This window comes from Balaenoptera ricei, chromosome 2 (assembly GCF_028023285.1).
Source record: "Balaenoptera ricei isolate mBalRic1 chromosome 2, mBalRic1.hap2, whole genome shotgun sequence".
NCBI classification, from domain to species: Eukaryota; Metazoa; Chordata; class Mammalia; order Artiodactyla; family Balaenopteridae; genus Balaenoptera; species Balaenoptera ricei.
In genome coordinates, this window is record NC_082640.1 from 55,186,297 (window position 1) to 55,203,598 (window position 17,302).

At 55.1% G+C, this 17,302-nt stretch overlaps 9 non-coding genes across 9 annotated transcripts; all 9 read right to left on the minus strand.

Annotated features, from left to right (window-relative positions):
* Positions 1-726: 726 nt before the first annotated feature.
* LOC132361935 (small nucleolar RNA SNORD116) lies at positions 727-818 on the minus strand. The gene has a single exon (XR_009502198.1). It is a non-coding gene; the product is annotated as a small nucleolar RNA SNORD116 (small nucleolar RNA).
* A 389-nt stretch (positions 819-1,207) lies between these two features.
* Positions 1,208-1,299, minus strand: LOC132361250 (small nucleolar RNA SNORD116). Its single transcript, XR_009501556.1, has one exon. It is a non-coding gene; the product is annotated as a small nucleolar RNA SNORD116 (small nucleolar RNA).
* A 2,441-nt stretch (positions 1,300-3,740) lies between these two features.
* Positions 3,741-3,832, minus strand: LOC132361537 (small nucleolar RNA SNORD116). Its single transcript, XR_009501820.1, has one exon. It is a non-coding gene; the product is annotated as a small nucleolar RNA SNORD116 (small nucleolar RNA).
* Positions 3,833-6,260: 2,428 nt separating this feature from the next.
* Positions 6,261-6,352, minus strand: LOC132361857 (small nucleolar RNA SNORD116). The gene has a single exon (XR_009502122.1). It is a non-coding gene; the product is annotated as a small nucleolar RNA SNORD116 (small nucleolar RNA).
* Positions 6,353-6,741: 389 nt separating this feature from the next.
* On the minus strand, positions 6,742-6,833 carry LOC132361251 (small nucleolar RNA SNORD116). The gene has a single exon (XR_009501557.1). It is a non-coding gene; the product is annotated as a small nucleolar RNA SNORD116 (small nucleolar RNA).
* A 2,440-nt stretch (positions 6,834-9,273) lies between these two features.
* LOC132361651 (small nucleolar RNA SNORD116) lies at positions 9,274-9,365 on the minus strand. Its single transcript, XR_009501924.1, has one exon. It is a non-coding gene; the product is annotated as a small nucleolar RNA SNORD116 (small nucleolar RNA).
* Positions 9,366-11,793: 2,428 nt separating this feature from the next.
* Positions 11,794-11,885, minus strand: LOC132361936 (small nucleolar RNA SNORD116). The gene has a single exon (XR_009502199.1). It is a non-coding gene; the product is annotated as a small nucleolar RNA SNORD116 (small nucleolar RNA).
* A 389-nt stretch (positions 11,886-12,274) lies between these two features.
* On the minus strand, positions 12,275-12,366 carry LOC132361252 (small nucleolar RNA SNORD116). Its single transcript, XR_009501558.1, has one exon. It is a non-coding gene; the product is annotated as a small nucleolar RNA SNORD116 (small nucleolar RNA).
* Positions 12,367-14,807: 2,441 nt separating this feature from the next.
* Positions 14,808-14,899, minus strand: LOC132361538 (small nucleolar RNA SNORD116). The gene has a single exon (XR_009501821.1). It is a non-coding gene; the product is annotated as a small nucleolar RNA SNORD116 (small nucleolar RNA).
* Between the last annotated feature and the right edge of the window lie 2,403 nt (positions 14,900-17,302).

The following is a 17,302-nucleotide window of genomic DNA, read 5'->3' on the forward strand; positions in this document are numbered from 1 at the left end:
CCGGGAACCCTATGTCCACCGACATATCCACCCATACCGATCTATCCACCCAACAGTAAGCCTGTGGGCTTAGCCAACACTCTCCCGTGTATTTCCCGCTCGCCTTGCCTTGCTCTCTCCACCAGGATCCAAACGAATCCACCCCTCACCTAAGTAGCTTGATATCCCCTGGATTTGCCTAAGGCATTTTCCAAACTCTCCACACACAACACACAAGCAGGACACAACCCAAGGAGGCGCCATCAGCGTCGCCCAAATCCCGGGGACAGTGGCCCATTTGATTTCCCCCGACCATCAGGGCAAACCTGAACTATATCCCACCTCCCAAGCTGAACCTGACATAGACGCCTGGCCTGGCCAGGACTCCTTCTCTGACCCTGAGTGCAGAGACTTCTGTTTCCTTGCGGGAACAAGGCAACGACCTGAGCTTGAGGGTGGCCTGTAGATCTCAATGGCAAGCCAGAGGAGTACCAGTGGCTCACGCTTCCTTTCGCACCCGCACGCTGACCGCGGCAGGGGATAGCAGTTCTGGCTAGACTCAGGCGCCCAGAGACGTCAAGTTGTCCTTAGCCTTCCCACGTAGATGGACATCCCAGGCTCCTTTCCACATGGCTCTTTCTGCACGAGAAGCCCGCCACCCTCCACTTGAACAATGTTGCTGCGCACGCCCACAGTAGCAAATGCAACATGGACCTCTCCCTAATTTTCCTTTGGGAGCCACGTGCTGGACCTCAGTTAGGATGAGAAGACGGTAGGTATTGCTCATTCATTTTGTTTAGATTTCCAAGGAATGCATTTATGGGAGTCCTCACTGATCCACGCTCCTGCTCAAAGGCTGGACGTGCAAAGTCGCGGACTGTCAGCAAGCTCAATCCTCTCAGCAGTAGGGAGCGGCCAGACTCGAGCCACGGGGCAGGAAGTGCACCCACGTCTCAGGGCATCGGAGCTCGGGTGCCCCAGGAAGAGCCCAGAATGTGACGGTGTAGTCTCGCGGCACAAGTCCCCGTGGCCAAACTTCTAGGTTTCTTCAAAGAAGTTCCGTTTACCCCCACAAGGTTCCTACCAGGAACCTTGTCGAGCCAGAGGCGATGCCCTTAGATCACACAGAAAGCTATTGGCATCGGAGATATTCCAATGCCCAAACTGGCAGGGCAAACCCTTGCAGCAACTGGGTTACTTGCCCTGGCGCCTTGTATTTTCGCCCCCAGGCCCGTCAGTGACATGACCGCGGAGAAACCTGAGACCCATTCATTTGTTCAGAGTTCCAAGCAGTGCATTTATGGGAGTCATCATCAATCCACCTGCTCAAAGGCTGCACGTTCAAAGTTGCAGGCTCCAGCGCGGGGCAGCCACCGATCTCAATCATGTCAGCAGTCAGGAGTGGCCAGAGGAGACCCACGGGGCTGCAAATGGAGCTAAGGATCATGGCATCAGATCTGGGGCTCCCCTGCAAGAGCCAAGAAGGTGAGGGTGTAGTCTCAGTGCACAAGTCCCCGTGGCCAAACATCTAGGTTTCTGCAAAGAAGTTCCACTCACCACCACAAGGTTCCTACGAGGATCCTCAAGGACTTCACGCCAAAACCACGCTGAGACTCTTTTGCCTTGACTTGCCTCACCTTGCCGCACTCTCCTCACTTCGCCAGGTATCATGGACTACACAGAGGGCCCAATGCTGCTGCAGGTGTTTGTTCCCTGGCACTCCACCACATGCCTCAGGGTGACAGAACACAGGGATGTTTGAGAAAAGTGAACGGGCGCACAGAGGCAAAGGGTGATACCGCCCACCGATGTGCGCTATATCTCCCCTCAACATTTCATTTGCAGTCCATCATGTCTGTGTGTCCACAGCCAAACGTGAATGCATCATGGCACAGATGCCTTCAGAGCGCACGGGCATCAGCACAAAGAGCACGGCCGTCCATCAACCCCCCGGTATGGGCCTTGAACTTTCCTGCCTGAGCCACCTCCCCGCCGACACAGCATAAGGATGTCATCCTGAACTGCTGAGACACCCTCAGGGGAACTGGGATTACTCAGCGTAAGAGCCACTGCCCTCTGGGGAACCAAACCACTCCTGGCGCATACGCTTCCACACAATGGATTCACCCTCAAGGGGAAATGTGGTCCCTGAGATCTTCCACAAGGGAACGGCCCTTGGCCAAATGGGACGACCTCCAACAAAAGCAGCTTGTAGGGACCGGTGACAAAACACACCAGAGGAACTCCTGGACTGAACAATGGAGATTCACCTGCAGCCATACTTCCTGGCCTGCTGCCCAGACTGGCCACCAACACTTGGCCCATGCACAAAGCTAATGGCATCAGAATCATTCCGACACCCAACGTGGCGGGGCAAACACTTGCAGCAATTGTGTAACTTGCAGTGGTGTCTGGTACTTTCACCCTCATCAGTGGCATGACATTGGGGAAACCCTGAGGCCCAGGTCCTCTACAAGCAACTTGTTACCCACAGCCATGCAACGACAGAACTCAGACAACAGCCTAGACACTTGAACCGGTATGACTTCTGTAGCCTGTGGCCAGGCTCGCCGGTTACCACAGTCTCGACGCACCAGCGGGTGGCAGGAAAAATGACACCCACACCACACATCCTCTCCTGCCCTTAAACCTGCAGCCTTTCCTTGGCAGCCAACTCCCTTGTTTCTGCACGGTTGCACCCACTGACCTCCGGGTAGAGCTCCAATCCTCAGGGAACGCTATGTGGGCTGGGTATAGAAACGATGCCTGGCTGTCCTCAGGAACACCTTCACATCTTCAACACAGGGGGAACGTGGTCAGACAGGGACAAAACACCCCAAGGCCTCCAAATCGGCCCCCATGAGGAGACACCATACTGTGCCATGAAGGCAACCATTCGCTGGCACAAGAACCCGCCATGAAGCAAATCGACCAAGGAGAGGAAAGAGGCGGGACAGTCCACAAATGTGCTCCCGTATTCCCTCCCTACACGTGCCTCCAGATGCTCCTGAGGGAATCCCAAATGTGTTCCGGGAACCCCATGGCCACCGTCGATCTATCCACCCACCAGTAAACCTGTGGGCTTAGCCAGCCATCTCACGTGTCTCTTTCACTCGCCTTGCCTTACTCTCTCTCCACCGGGATCCCAACGTGTCACGGCAAGATGCCAGAGCCACCCCTCACCAAAGAAGCTTGCCGTGACCAAGTTTGACTAAGGCATTTTCCAGCCCCTTCACACAGCACACACAAGCAGGACACAACCCGAGGAGGAGCCATCAGATTGGCCAAACTCCCAGGAACAGTGGCCCATATGATTTCTCCCCTCAGCAGGAGAAACCTAAACTGCATCTGGTCTCCCAAGCAGAACATGACAAAGAAGCCTGCCCTAGGCCTGGAATCCTGTTCTGACCCTGAGCCTACAGACTTCTGTTTCTTTGAGGCCACAAGGCAATGACCAGCAGGTGGGGGTAGCCTGTAGAAATCAAGTGCAGGTGGCAGGACGAGCAATGGCTCACGCTTCCTCTCCTACCTGCATGCTGAACCGTGGCAGGGGACAGCAGTCCTGGCTAGACCAAGGAACCCAGAGACGGCACGCTGTCCCAAGCCTTCCCACCTGGATTGGCATCCCAGGCTCCTTTCCCAATGGCTCTTCTCCCCAGGAGATGACCACAACCCTCAACTTGAACAACGTGGCTGTAGACACCCACGGCCGCAAATGCAACGTGAACCTCTCCCTACTTTCCTTTGGGGAGCCACGTGCTGGACCTCAGTTCCAACGAGGAGACGGTAGGGATTTCTCACTCATTTTGTTCAGATTTCCAAGGAATGCATTTGTGGGAGTCATCATCGATCCAAGCACATGCTCAAACGGTGGACATGCAAAGTTGCAGATTCCACCATGGGACGGCCAGCGAGCTGAATCATATCAGCGTACGGAAGTGGCCAGCAGAGCCGAGCCACGGGTCAGGAAATGCAGCCAGTTCTCAGGGCATCAAAGCTCGTGTTCCCCGAGAAAAGACCAGAAGGTGAGGGTGTAGCCCCGGTGCACACGTTCCCATCGCCAAACCTTTAGGTTTAGCAAAGAAGTGTCGCTTACCGCAACAAGGGTTAAAGCAGGATCCTCAAGGAATGCACGCCAACACCCCTCTGAGACTCCTTCGGCTGGCCTCGCCTTGCCACACCGTCCTCACTTCAACGGGTATCAGGGATTAAACGGATGGCCCCAGGCTGCTGCTGGCATTCCTTCCCTGGCATTCCACCTGGCTCGGGGTGAGAGAACACACGCATGCTTGAGGAGGGTGCACAGGCGCACCGAGGGAAAGGGCGATACCACCCAGCATTGTGTGTTCTATCTCTCCTCAACATTTCATTTACTGTCCATCTTGCCTGTGTGTCCGCAGGCAAACGTGAAAGCATCGTGGCACTGGCGCCTTCAGAGCGTGCGGCCATCAGGACAAAGAGTGCCACCGACCAACAGCCCCCTGGTCTCGGGCCCTGAAATTCCTCTCCTGAGCAATCTGCCCTCCATCACAGCAAAAGGATGTCTTCCTGATCCCCTGAGACACCCTCAGGACAACTGTGCCCCCTCAGCCTAAGAGCAAGTGCCCCCTATGGGAACAAACACGCGTTTGGCCCTTATGATTAAACACAGTGGACACGCCCTCAAGGGGAGAGATCTTCCATTAGGGAAGGGCCCTTGGCTGAATAAGACGACCTCCATCAAACGCGGCTCGTAGGGACCCGTGACAAAGGGCACCTGAAGAACCCCTGGACTGATCAAGGGAGACTCACCAGCAGGCATACTTCCTGGTCTCCTGCCAAGCCAGAGGAACTTCCCTAGGACCGCAACCAAAGCTAATGGCAAGGGAGCCATTCCAATGCCCAAAATGGCGGGCCAAACACTTGCAGCAACTGGGTAACTTATCGTAGCACCTTGCACATTCGCATTCTTCCCTTCAAGGACAAGACCTTGGAGAAACCATGAGACCCAGGTCCTCCAAAACCAACGTGTCACCCACAGCCGTGCAATGAGAGAACGCACCCAACATCCTGGACCCTTGAACCGGCATGGCTTCTCTGGCTTGAAGCCATGCATGCTGGAGATCACAGGCTCGCAGCACCAGAAGGTGGCAGGACAAAATGACCCCTGCAGCACACATTCACTCTAGCCCTTAAACCTGTAGCGTTGCCTTGGCGGCCGACTCCCTTCTTTCTGCATGGTTGGGCCCAAAGACCTCCGGGAAGAGCTCCAAACCTCAGGGAATGCTATGCCGACCTGGTATAGCAATGACGCTGGGCTGTCCTAAGGAACACCTTAACATCCTCAACATAGGGGCAATGAGGCCACACAGGGACAAAACATCCCAACGGCTCCAAATCGGTCCCAGTGAGAAGACACCATACTGTGCCGTGAAGGCACCATTCGCTGGAACAAGGACCCGCCGTGAAGCACATTGAGAAAGGAGAGGAAAAGGTTGGGATGGTCCACGAATGTGCACCTGTATTCCTTCCCTACACGGGGCTCCAAATGCTCCTGAAGATATCCCAAAAGAGTTCCGGGAACCCTATGTCCACCGACATATCCACCCATACCGATCTATCCACCCAACAGTAAGCCTGTGGGCTTAGCCAACACTCTCCCGTGTATTTCCCGCTCGCCTTGCCTTGCTCTCTCCACCAGGATCCAAACGAATCCACCCCTCACCTAAGTAGCTTGATATCCCCTGGATTTGCCTAAGGCACTTTCCAAACTCTCCACACACAACACACAAGCAGGACACAACCCAAGGAGGCGCCATCAGCGTCACCCAAATCCCGGGGACAGTGGCCCATTTGATTTCCCCCGACCATCAGGGCAAACCTGAACTATATCCCACCTCCCAAGCTGAACCTGACATAGACGCCTGGCCTGGCCAGGACTCCTTCTCTGACCCTGAGTGCAGAGACTTCTGTTTCCTTGCGGGAACAAGGCAACGACCTGAGCTTGAGGGTGGCCTGTAGATCTCAATGGCAAGCCAGAGGAGTACCAGTGGCTCACGCTTCCTTTCGCACCCGCACGCTGACCGCGGCAGGGGATAGCAGTTCTGGCTAGACTCAGGTGCCCAGAGACGTCAAGTTGTCCTTAGCCTTCCCACGTAGATGGACATCCCAGGCTCCTTTCCACATGGCTCTTTCTGCACGAGAAGCCCGCCACCCTCCACTTGAACAATGTTGCTGCGCACGCCCACAGTAGCAAATGCAACATGGACCTCTCCCTAATTTTCCTTTGGGAGCCACGTGCTGGACCTCAGTTAGGATGAGAAGACGGTAGGTATTGCTCATTCATTTTGTTTAGATTTCCAAGGAATGCATTTATGGGAGTCATCACTGATCCACGCTCCTGCTCAAAGGCTGGACGTGGAAAGACGCGGACTGTCAGCAAGCTCAATCCTCTCAGCAGTAGGGAGCGGCCAGACTCGAGCCACGGGGCAGGAAGTGCACCCACGTCTCAGGGCATCGGAGCTCGGGTGCCCAAGGAAGAGCCCAGAATGTGACGGTGTAGTCTCGCGGCACAAGTCCCCGTGGCCAAACTTCTAGGTTTCTTCAAAGAAGTTCCGTTTACCCCCACAAGGTTTCTACCAGGAACCTTGTCGAGCCAGAGGCGATGCCCTTGGATCACACAGAAAGCTATTGGCATCGGAGATATTCCAATGCCCAAACTGGCAGGGCAAACCCTTGCAGCAACTGGCTTACTTGCCCTGGCGCCTTGTATTTTCGCCCCCAGGCCCGTCAGTGACATGACCGCGGAGAAACCTGAGACCCATTCATTTGTTCAGAGTTCCAAGCAGTGCATTTATGGGAGTCATCATCAATCCACCTGCTCAAAGGCTGCACGTTCAAAGTCGCAGGCTCCAGCGCGGGGCAGCCACCGATCTCAATCATGTCAGCAGTCAGGAGTGGCCAGAGGCGACCCACGGGGCTGCAAATGGAGCTAAGGATCATGGCATCAGATCTGGGGTTCCCCTGCAAGAGCCAAGAAGGTGAGGGTGTAGTCTCAGTGCACAAGTCCCCGTGGCCAAACATCTAGGTTTCTGCAAAGAAGTTCCACTCACCACCACAAGGTTCCTACGAGGATCCTCAAGGACTTCACGCCAAAACCACGCTGAGACTCTTTTGCCTTGACTTTCCTCACCTTGCCACACTCTCCTCACTTCGCCAGGTATCATGGACTATACAGAGGGCCCAATGCTGCTGTAGTTGTTTGTTCCCTGGCACTCCACCGCATGCCTCAGGGTGACAGAACACAGGGATGTTTGAGAAAAGTGAACGGGCGCACAGAGGCAAAGGGTGATACCGCCCACCGATGTGCGCTATATCTCCCCTCAGCATTTCATTTGCAGTCCATCATGTCTGTGTGTCCACAGCCAAACGTGAATGCATCGTGGCACAGATGCCTTCAGAGCGCACGGGCATCAGCACAAAGAGCACGGCCGTCCATCATCCCCCCGGTATGGGCCTTGAACGTTCCTGCCTGAGCCACCTCCCCGCCGACACAGCATAAGGATGTCATCCTGAACTGCTGAGACACCCTCAGAGGAACTGGGATTACTCAGCGTAAAAGCCACTGCCCTCTGGGGAACCAAACCACTCCTGGCGCATACGCTTCCACACAATGGATTCACCCTCAAGGGGAAATGTGGTCCCTGAGATCTTCCACAAGGGAACAGCCTTGGCCAAATGGGACGACCTCCAACAAAAGCCGCTTGTAGGGACCAGTGACAAAACGCACCAGAGAAACTCCTGGACTGAACAATGGAGATTCACCTGCAGCCATACTTCCTGGCCTGCTGCCAAGACTGGCCACCAACACTTGGCCCACGCACAAAGCTAATGGCATCAGAATCATTCCGACGCCCAACGTGGCGGGGCAAACACTTGCAGCAATTGTGTAACTTGCAGTGGTGTCTGGTACTTTCACCCTCATCAGTGGCGTGACATTGGGGAAACCCTGAGGCCCAGGTCCTCTACAAGCAACTTGTTACCCACAGCCATGCAACGACAGAACTCAGACAACAGCCTAGACACTTGAACCGGTATGACTTCTGTAGCCTGTGGCCAGGCTCGCCGGTTACCACAGTCTCGACGTACCAGCGGGTGGCAGGAAAAATGACACCCACACCACACATCCTCTCCTGCCCTTAAACCTGCAGCCTTTCCTTGGCAGCCAACTCCCTTGTTTCTGCACGGTTGCACCCAATGACCTCCGGGTAGAGCTCCAATCCTCAGGGAACGCTATGTGGGCCGGGTATAGAAACGATGCCTGGCTGTCCTCAGGAACACCTTCACATCTTCAACACAGGGGGAACGTGGTCAGACAGGGACAAAACACCCCAAGGCCTCCAAATCGGCCCCCATGAGGAGACACCATACTGTGCCATGAAGGCAACCATTCGCTGGCACAAGAACCCGCCATGAAGCAAATCGACCAGGGAGAGGAAAGAGGCGGGACAGTCCACAAATGTGCTCCCGTATTCCCTCCCTACACGTGCCTCCAGATGCTCCTGAGGGAATCCCAAATGTGTTCCGGGAACCCCATGGCCACCGTCGATCTATCCACCCACCAGTAAACCTGTGGGCTTAGCCAGCCATCTCACGTGTCTCTTTCACTCGCCTTGCCTTACTCTCTCTCCACCGGGATCCCAACGTGTCACGGCAAGTTGCCAGAGCCAACCCTCACCAAAGAAGCTTGCCGTGACCAAGTTTGACTAAGGCATTTTCCAGCCCCTTCACACAGCACACACAAGCAGGACACAACCCGAGGAGGAGCCATCAGATTGGCCAAACTCCCAGGAACAGTGGCCCATTTGATTTCTCCCCTCAGCAGGAGAAACCTAAACTGCATCTGGTCTCCCAAGCAGAACATGAAAAAGAAGCCTGCCCTAGGCCTGGAATCCTGTTCTGACCCTGAGCCTACAGACTTCTGTTTCTTTGAGGCCACAAGGCAATGACCAGCAGGTGGGGGCAGCCTGTAGAACTCAAGTGCAGGTGGCAGGATGAGCAATGGCTCACGCTTCCTCTCCTACCTGCATGCTGAACCATGGCAGGGGACAGCAGTCCTGGCTAGACCAAGGAACCCAGAGACGGCACGCTGTCCCAAGCCTTCCCACCTGGATTGGCATCCCAGGCTCCTTTCCCAATGGCTCTTCTCCCCAGGAGATGACCACAACCCTCAACTTGAACAACGTGGCTGTAGACACCCACGGCCGCAAATGCAACGTGAACCTCTCCCTACTTTCCTTTGGGGAGCCACGTGCTGGACCTCAGTTCCAACGAGGAGATGGTAGGGATTTCTCACTCATTTTGTTCAGATTTCCAAGGAATGCATTTGTGGGAGTCATCATCGATCCAAGCACATGCTCAAACGGTGGACATGCAAAGTTGCAGATTCCACCATGGGACGGCCAGCGAGCTGAATCATATCAGTGTACGGAAGTGGCCAGCAGAGCCGAGCCACGGGTCAGGAAATGCAGCCAGTTCTCAGGGCATCAAACCTCGTGTTCCCCGAGAAAAGACCAGAAGGTGAGGGTGTAGCCCCGGTGCACACGTTCCCATCGCCAAACCTTTAGGTTTAGCAAAGAAGTGTCGCTTACCGCAACAAGGGTTAAAGCAGGATCCTCATGGAATGCACGCCAACACCCCTCTGAGACTCCTTCGGCTGGCCTCGCCTTGCCACACCGTCCTCACTTCAACGGGTATCAGGGATTATACGGATGGCCCCAGGCTGCTGCTGGCATTCCTTCCCTGGCATTCCACCTGGCTCGGCGTGAGAGAACACACGCATGCTTGAGAAGGGTGCACAGGCGCACCGAGGGAAAGGGCGATACCACCCAGCATTGTGTGTTCTATCTCTCCTCAACATTTCATTTACTGTCCATCTTGCCTGTGTGTCCGCAGGCAAACGTGAAAGCATCGTGGCACTGGCGCCTTCAGAGCGTGCGGCCATCAGGACAAAGAGTGCCACCGACCAGCAACCCCCTGGTCTCGGGCCCTGAAATTCCTCTCCTGAGCAATCTGCCCTCCATCACAGCAAAAGGATGTCTTCCTGATCCCCTGAGACACCCTCAGGACAACTGTGCCCCCTCAGCCTAAGAGCAAGTGCCCTCTATGGGAACAAACACGCGTTTGGCCCTTATGATTAAACACAGTGGACACGCCCTCAAGGGGAGAGATCTTCCATAAGGGAAGGGCCCTTGGCTGAATAAGACGACCTCCATCAAACGCGGCTCGTAGGGACCCGTGACAAAGGGCACCTGAAGAACCCCTGGACTGATCAAGGGAGACTCACCAGCAGGCATACTTCCTGGTCTCCTGCCAAGCCAGAGGAACTTCCCTAGGACCGCAACCAAAGCTAATGGCAAGGGAGCCATTCCAATGCCCAAAATGGCGGGCCAAACACTTGCAGCAACTGGGTAACTTTTCGTAGCACCTTGCACATTCGCATTCTTCCCTTCAAGGACAAGACCTTGGAGAAACCATGAGACCCAGGTCCTCCAGAACCAACGTGTCACCCAGAGCCGTGCAATGAGAGAACGCACCCAACATCCTGGACCCTTGAACCGGCATGGCTTCTCTGGCTTGAAGCCATGCATGCTGGAGATCACAGGCTCGCAGCACCAGAAGGTGGCAGGACAAAATGACCCCTGCAGCACACATTCACTCCAGCCCTTAAACCTGTAGCGTTGCCTTGGCGGCCGACTCCCTTCTTTCTGCATGGTTGGGCCCAAAGACCTCCGGGAAGAGCTCCAAACCTCAGGGAATGCTATGCCGACCTGGTATAGCAATGACGCTGGGCTGTCCTAAGGAACACCTTAACATCCTCAACATAGGGGCAATGAGGCCACACAGGGACAAAACATCCCAACGGCTCCAAATCGGTCCCAGTGAGAAGACACCATACTGTGCCGTGAAGGCACCATTCGCTGGAACAAGGACCCGCCGTGAAGCACATTGAGAAAGGAGAGGAAAAGGTTGGGATGGTCCACGAATGTGCACCTGTATTCCTTCCCTACACGGGGCTCCAAATGCTCCTGAAGATATCCCAAAAGAGTTCCGGGAACCCTATGTCCACCGACATATCCACCCATACCGATCTATCCACCCAACAGTAAGCCTGTGGGCTTAGCCAACACTCTCCCGTGTATTTCCCGCTCGCCTTGCCTTGCTCTCTCCACCAGGATCCAAACGAATCCACCCCTCACCTAAGTAGCTTGATATCCCCTGGATTTGCCTAAGGCACTTTCCAAACTCTCCACACACAACACACAAGCAGGACACAACCCAAGGAGGCGCCATCAGCGTCGCCCAAATCCCGGGGACAGTGGCCCATTTGATTTCCCCCGACCATCAGGGCAAACCTGAACTATATCCCACCTCCCAAGCTGAACCTGACATAGACGCCTGGCCTGGCCAGGACTCCTTCTCTGACCCTGAGTGCAGAGACTTCTGTTTCCTTGCGGGAACAAGGCAACGACCTGAGCTTGAGGGTGGCCTGTAGATCTCAATGGCAAGCCAGAGGAGTACCAGTGGCTCACGCTTCCTTTCGCACCCGCACGCTGACCGCGGCAGGGGATAGCAGTTCTGGCTAGACTCAGGCGCCCAGAGACGTCAAGTTGTCCTTAGCCTTCCCACGTAGATGGACATCCCAGGCTCCTTTCCACATGGCTCTTTCTGCACGAGAAGCCCGCCACCCTCCACTTGAACAATGTTGCTGCGCACGCCCACAGTAGCAAATGCAACATGGACCTCTCCCTAATTTTCCTTTGGGAGCCACGTGCTGGACCTCAGTTAGGATGAGAAGACGGTAGGTATTGCTCATTCATTTTGTTTAGATTTCCAAGGAATGCATTTATGGGAGTCCTCACTGATCCACGCTCCTGCTCAAAGGCTGGACGTGCAAAGTCGCGGACTGTCAGCAAGCTCAATCCTCTCAGCAGTAGGGAGCGGCCAGACTCGAGCCACGGGGCAGGAAGTGCACCCACGTCTCAGGGCATCGGAGCTCGGGTGCCCCAGGAAGAGCCCAGAATGTGACGGTGTAGTCTCGCGGCACAAGTCCCCGTGGCCAAACTTCTAGGTTTCTTCAAAGAAGTTCCGTTTACCCCCACAAGGTTCCTACCAGGAACCTTGTCGAGCCAGAGGCGATGCCCTTAGATCACACAGAAAGCTATTGGCATCGGAGATATTCCAATGCCCAAACTGGCAGGGCAAACCCTTGCAGCAACTGGGTTACTTGCCCTGGCGCCTTGTATTTTCGCCCCCAGGCCCGTCAGTGACATGACCGCGGAGAAACCTGAGACCCATTCATTTGTTCAGAGTTCCAAGCAGTGCATTTATGGGAGTCATCATCAATCCACCTGCTCAAAGGCTGCACGTTCAAAGTCGCAGGCTCCAGCGCGGGGCAGCCACCGATCTCAATCATGTCAGCAGTCAGGAGTGGCCAGAGGCGACCCACGGGGCTGCAAATGGAGCTAAGGATCATGGCATCAGATCTGGGGTTCCCCTGCAAGAGCCAAGAAGGTGAGGGTGTAGTCTCAGTGCACAAGTCCCCGTGGCCAAACATCTAGGTTTCTGCAAAGAAGTTCCACTCACCACCACAAGGTTCCTACGAGGATCCTCAAGGACTTCACGCCAAAACCACGCTGAGACTCTTTTGCCTTGACTTGCCTCACCTTGCCGCACTCTCCTCACTTCGCCAGGTATCATGGACTACACAGAGGGCCCAATGCTGCTGCAGGTGTTTGTTCCCTGGCACTCCACCACATGCCTCAGGGTGACAGAACACAGGGATGTTTGAGAAAAGTGAACGGGCGCACAGAGGCAAAGGGTGATACCGCCCACCGATGTGCGCTATATCTCCCCTCAACATTTCATTTGCAGTCCATCATGTCTGTGTGTCCACAGCCAAACGTGAATGCATCGTGGCACAGATGCCTTCAGAGCGCACGGGCATCAGCACAAAGAGCACGGCCGTCCATCAACCCCCCGGTATGGGCCTTGAACTTTCCTGCCTGAGCCACCTCCCCGCCGACACAGCATAAGGATGTCATCCTGAACTGCTGAGACACCCTCAGGGGAACTGGGATTACTCAGCATAAGAGCCACTGCCCTCTGGGGAACCAAACCACTCCTGGCACATACGCTTCCACACAATGGATTCACCCTCAAGGGGAAATGTGGTCCCTGAGATCTTCCACAAGGGAACGGCCCTTGGCCAAATGGGACGACCTCCAACAAAAGCAGCTTGTAGGGACCGGTGACAAAACGCACTAGAGGAACTCCTGGACTGAACAATGGAGATTCACCTGCAGCCATACTTCCTGGCCTGCTGCCAAGACTGGCCACCAACACTTGGCCCATGCACAAAGCTAATGGCATCAGAATCATTCCGACACCCAACGTGGCGGGGCAAACACTTGCAGCAATTGTGTAACTTGCAGTGGTGTCTGGTACTTTCACCCTCATCAGTGGCGTGACATTGGGGAAACCCTGAGGCCCAGGTCCTCTACAAGCAACTTGTTACCCACAGCCATGCAACGACAGAACTCAGACAACAGCCTAGACACTTGAACCGGTATGACTTCTGTAGCCTGTGGCCAGGCTCGCCGGTTACCACAGTCTCGACGCACCAGCGGGTGGCAGGAAAAATGACACCCACACCACACATCCTCTCCTGCCCTTAAACCTGCAGCCTTTCCTTGGCAGCCAACTCCCTTGTTTCTGCACGGTTGCACCCACTGACCTCCGGGTAGAGCTCCAATCCTCAGGGAACGCTATGTGGGCTGGGTATAGAAACGATGCCTGGCTGTCCTCAGGAACACCTTCACATCTTCAACACAGGGGGAACGTGGTCAGACAGGGACAAAACACCCCAAGGCCTCCAAATCGGCCCCCATGAGGAGACACCATACTGTGCCATGAAGGCAACCATTCGCTGGCACAAGAACCCGCCATGAAGCAAATCGACCAAGGAGAGGAAAGAGGCGGGACAGTCCACAAATGTGCTCCCGTATTCCCTCCCTACACGTGCCTCCAGATGCTCCTGAGGGAATCCCAAATGTGTTCCGGGAACCCCATGGCCACCGTCGATCTATCCACCCACCAGTAAACCTGTGGGCTTAGCCAGCCATCTCACGTGTCTCTTTCACTCGCCTTGCCTTACTCTCTCTCCACCGGGATCCCAACGTGTCACGGCAAGATGCCAGAGCCACCCCTCACCAAAGAAGCTTGCCGTGACCAAGTTTGACTAAGGCATTTTCCAGCCCCTTCACACAGCACACACAAGCAGGACACAACCCGAGGAGGAGCCATCAGATTGGCCAAACTCCCAGGAACAGTGGCCCATATGATTTCTCCCCTCAGCAGGAGAAACCTAAACTGCATCTGGTCTCCCAAGCAGAACATGACAAAGAAGCCTGCCCTAGGCCTGGAATCCTGTTCTGACCCTGAGCCTACAGACTTCTGTTTCTTTGAGGCCACAAGGCAATGACCAGCAGGTGGGGTTAGCCTGTAGAAATCAAGTGCAGGTGGCAGGACGAGCAATGGCTCACGCTTCCTCTCCTACCTGCATGCTGAACCGTGGCAGGGGACAGCAGTCCTGGCTAGACCAAGGAACCCAGAGACGGCACGCTGTCCCAAGCCTTCCCACCTGGATTGGCATCCCAGGCTCCTTTCCCAATGGCTCTTCTCCCCAGGAGATGACCACAACCCTCAACTTGAACAACGTGGCTGTAGACACCCACGGCCGCAAATGCAACGTGAACCTCTCCCTACTTTCCTTTTGGGAGCCACATGCTGGACCTCAGTTCCAACGAGGAGACGGTAGGGATTTCTCACTCATTTTGTTCAGATTTCCAAGGAATGCATTTGTGGGAGTCATCATCGATCCAAGCACATGCTCAAACGGTGGACATGCAAAGTTGCAGATTCCACCATGGGACGGCCAGCGAGCTGAATCATATCAGCGTACGGAAGTGGCCAGAGCCGAGCCACGGGTCAGGAAATGCAGCCAGTTCTCAGGGCATCAAAGCTCGTGTTCCCCGAGAAAAGACCAGACGGTGAGAGTGTAGCCCTGGTGCACACGTTCCCATCGCCAAAACTTTAGGTTTAGCAAAGAAGTGTCACTTACCGCAACAAGGGTTAAAGCAGGATCCTCATGGAATGCACGCCAACATCCCTCTGAGAGTCCTTCGGCTGGCCTCGCCTTGCCACACCGTCCTCACTTCAATGGGTATCAGGGATTATATGGATGGCCCCAGGCTGCTGCTGGCATTCCTTCCCTGGCATTCCACCTGGCTCGGGGTGAGAGAACACACGCATGCTTGAGGAGGGTGCACAGGCGCACCGAGGGAAAGGGCGATACCACCCAGCATTGTGTGTTCTATCTCTCCTCAACATTTCATTTACTGTCCATCTTGCCTGTGTGTCCGCAGGCAAACGTGAAAGCATCGTGGCACTGGCGCCTACAGAGCGTGCGGCCATCAGGACAAAGAGTGCCACCGACCAACAGCCCCCTGGTCTCGGGCCCTGAAATTCCTCTCCTGAGCAATCTGCCCTCCATCACAGCAAAAGGATGTCTTCCTGATCCCCTGAGACACCCTCAGGACAACTGTGCCCCCTCAGCCTAAGAGCAAGTGCCCCCTATGGGAACAAACACGCGTTTGGCCCTTATGATTAAACACAGTGGACACGCCCTCAAGGGGAGAGATCTTCCATTAGGGAAGGGCCCTTGGCTGAATAAGACGACCTCCATCAAACGCGGCTCGTAGGGACCCGTGACAAAGGGCACCTGAAGAACCCCTGGACTGATCAAGGGAGACTCACCAGCAGGCATACTTCCTGGTCTCCTGCCAAGCCAGAGGAACTTCCCTAGGACCGCAACCAAAGCTAATGGCAAGGGAGCCATTCCAATGCCCAAAATGGCGGGCCAAACACTTGCAGCAACTGGGTAACTTATCGTAGCACCTTGCACATTCGCATTCTTCCCTTCAAGGACAAGACCTTGGAGAAACCATGAGACCCAGGTCCTCCAGAACCAACGTGTCACCCAGAGCCGTGCAATGAGAGAACGCACCCAACATCCTGGACCCTTGAACCGGCATGGCTTCTCTGGCTTGAAGCCATGCATGCTGGAGATCACAGGCTCGCAGCACCAGAAGGTGGCAGGACAAAATGACCCCTGCAGCACACATTCACTCCAGCCCTTAAACCTGTAGCGTTGCCTTGGCGGCCGACTCCCTTCTTTCTGCATGGTTGGGCCCAAAGACCTCCGGGAAGAGCTCCAAACCTCAGGGAATGCTATGCCGACCTGGTATAGCAATGACGCTGGGCTGTCCTAAGGAACACCTTAACATCCTCAACATAGGGGCAATGAGGCCACACAGGGACAAAACATCCCAACGGCTCCAAATCGGTCCCAGTGAGAAGACACCATACTGTGCCGTGAAGGCACCATTCGCTGGAACAAGGACCCGCCGTGAAGCACATTGAGAAAGGAGAGGAAAAGGTTGGGATGGTCCACGAATGTGCACCTGTATTCCTTCCCTACACGGGGCTCCAAATGCTCCTGAAGATATCCCAAAAGAGTTCCGGGAACCCTATGTCCACCGACATATCCACCCATACCGATCTATCCACCCAACAGTAAGCCTGTGGGCTTAGCCAACACTCTCCCGTGTATTTCCCGCTCGCCTTGCCTTGCTCTCTCCACCAGGATCCAAACGAATCCACCCCTCACCTAAGTAGCTTGATATCCCCTGGATTTGCCTAAGGCACTTTGCAAACTCTCCACACACAACACACAAGCAGGACACAACCCAAGGAGGCGCCATCAGCGTCGCCCAAATCCCGGGGACAGTGGCCCATTTGATTTCCCCCGACCATCAGGGCAAACCTGAACTATATCCCACCTCCCAAGCTGAACCTGACATAGACGCCTGGCCTGGCCAGGACTCCTTCTCTGACCCTGAGTGCAGAGACTTCTGTTTCCTTGCGGGAACAAGGCAACGACCTGAGCTTGAGGGTGGCCTGTAGATCTCAATGGCAAGCCAGAGGAGTACCAGTGGCTCACGCTTCCTTTCGCACCCGCACGCTGACCGCGGCAGGGGATAGCAGTTCTGGCTAGACTCAGGTGCCCAGAGACGTCAAGTTGTCCTTAGCCTTCCCACGTAGATGGACATCCCAGGCTCCTTTCCACATGGCTCTTTCTGCACGAGAAGCCCGCCACCCTCCACTTGAACAATGTTGCTGCGCACGCCCACAGTAGCAAATGCAACATGGACCTCTCCCTAAT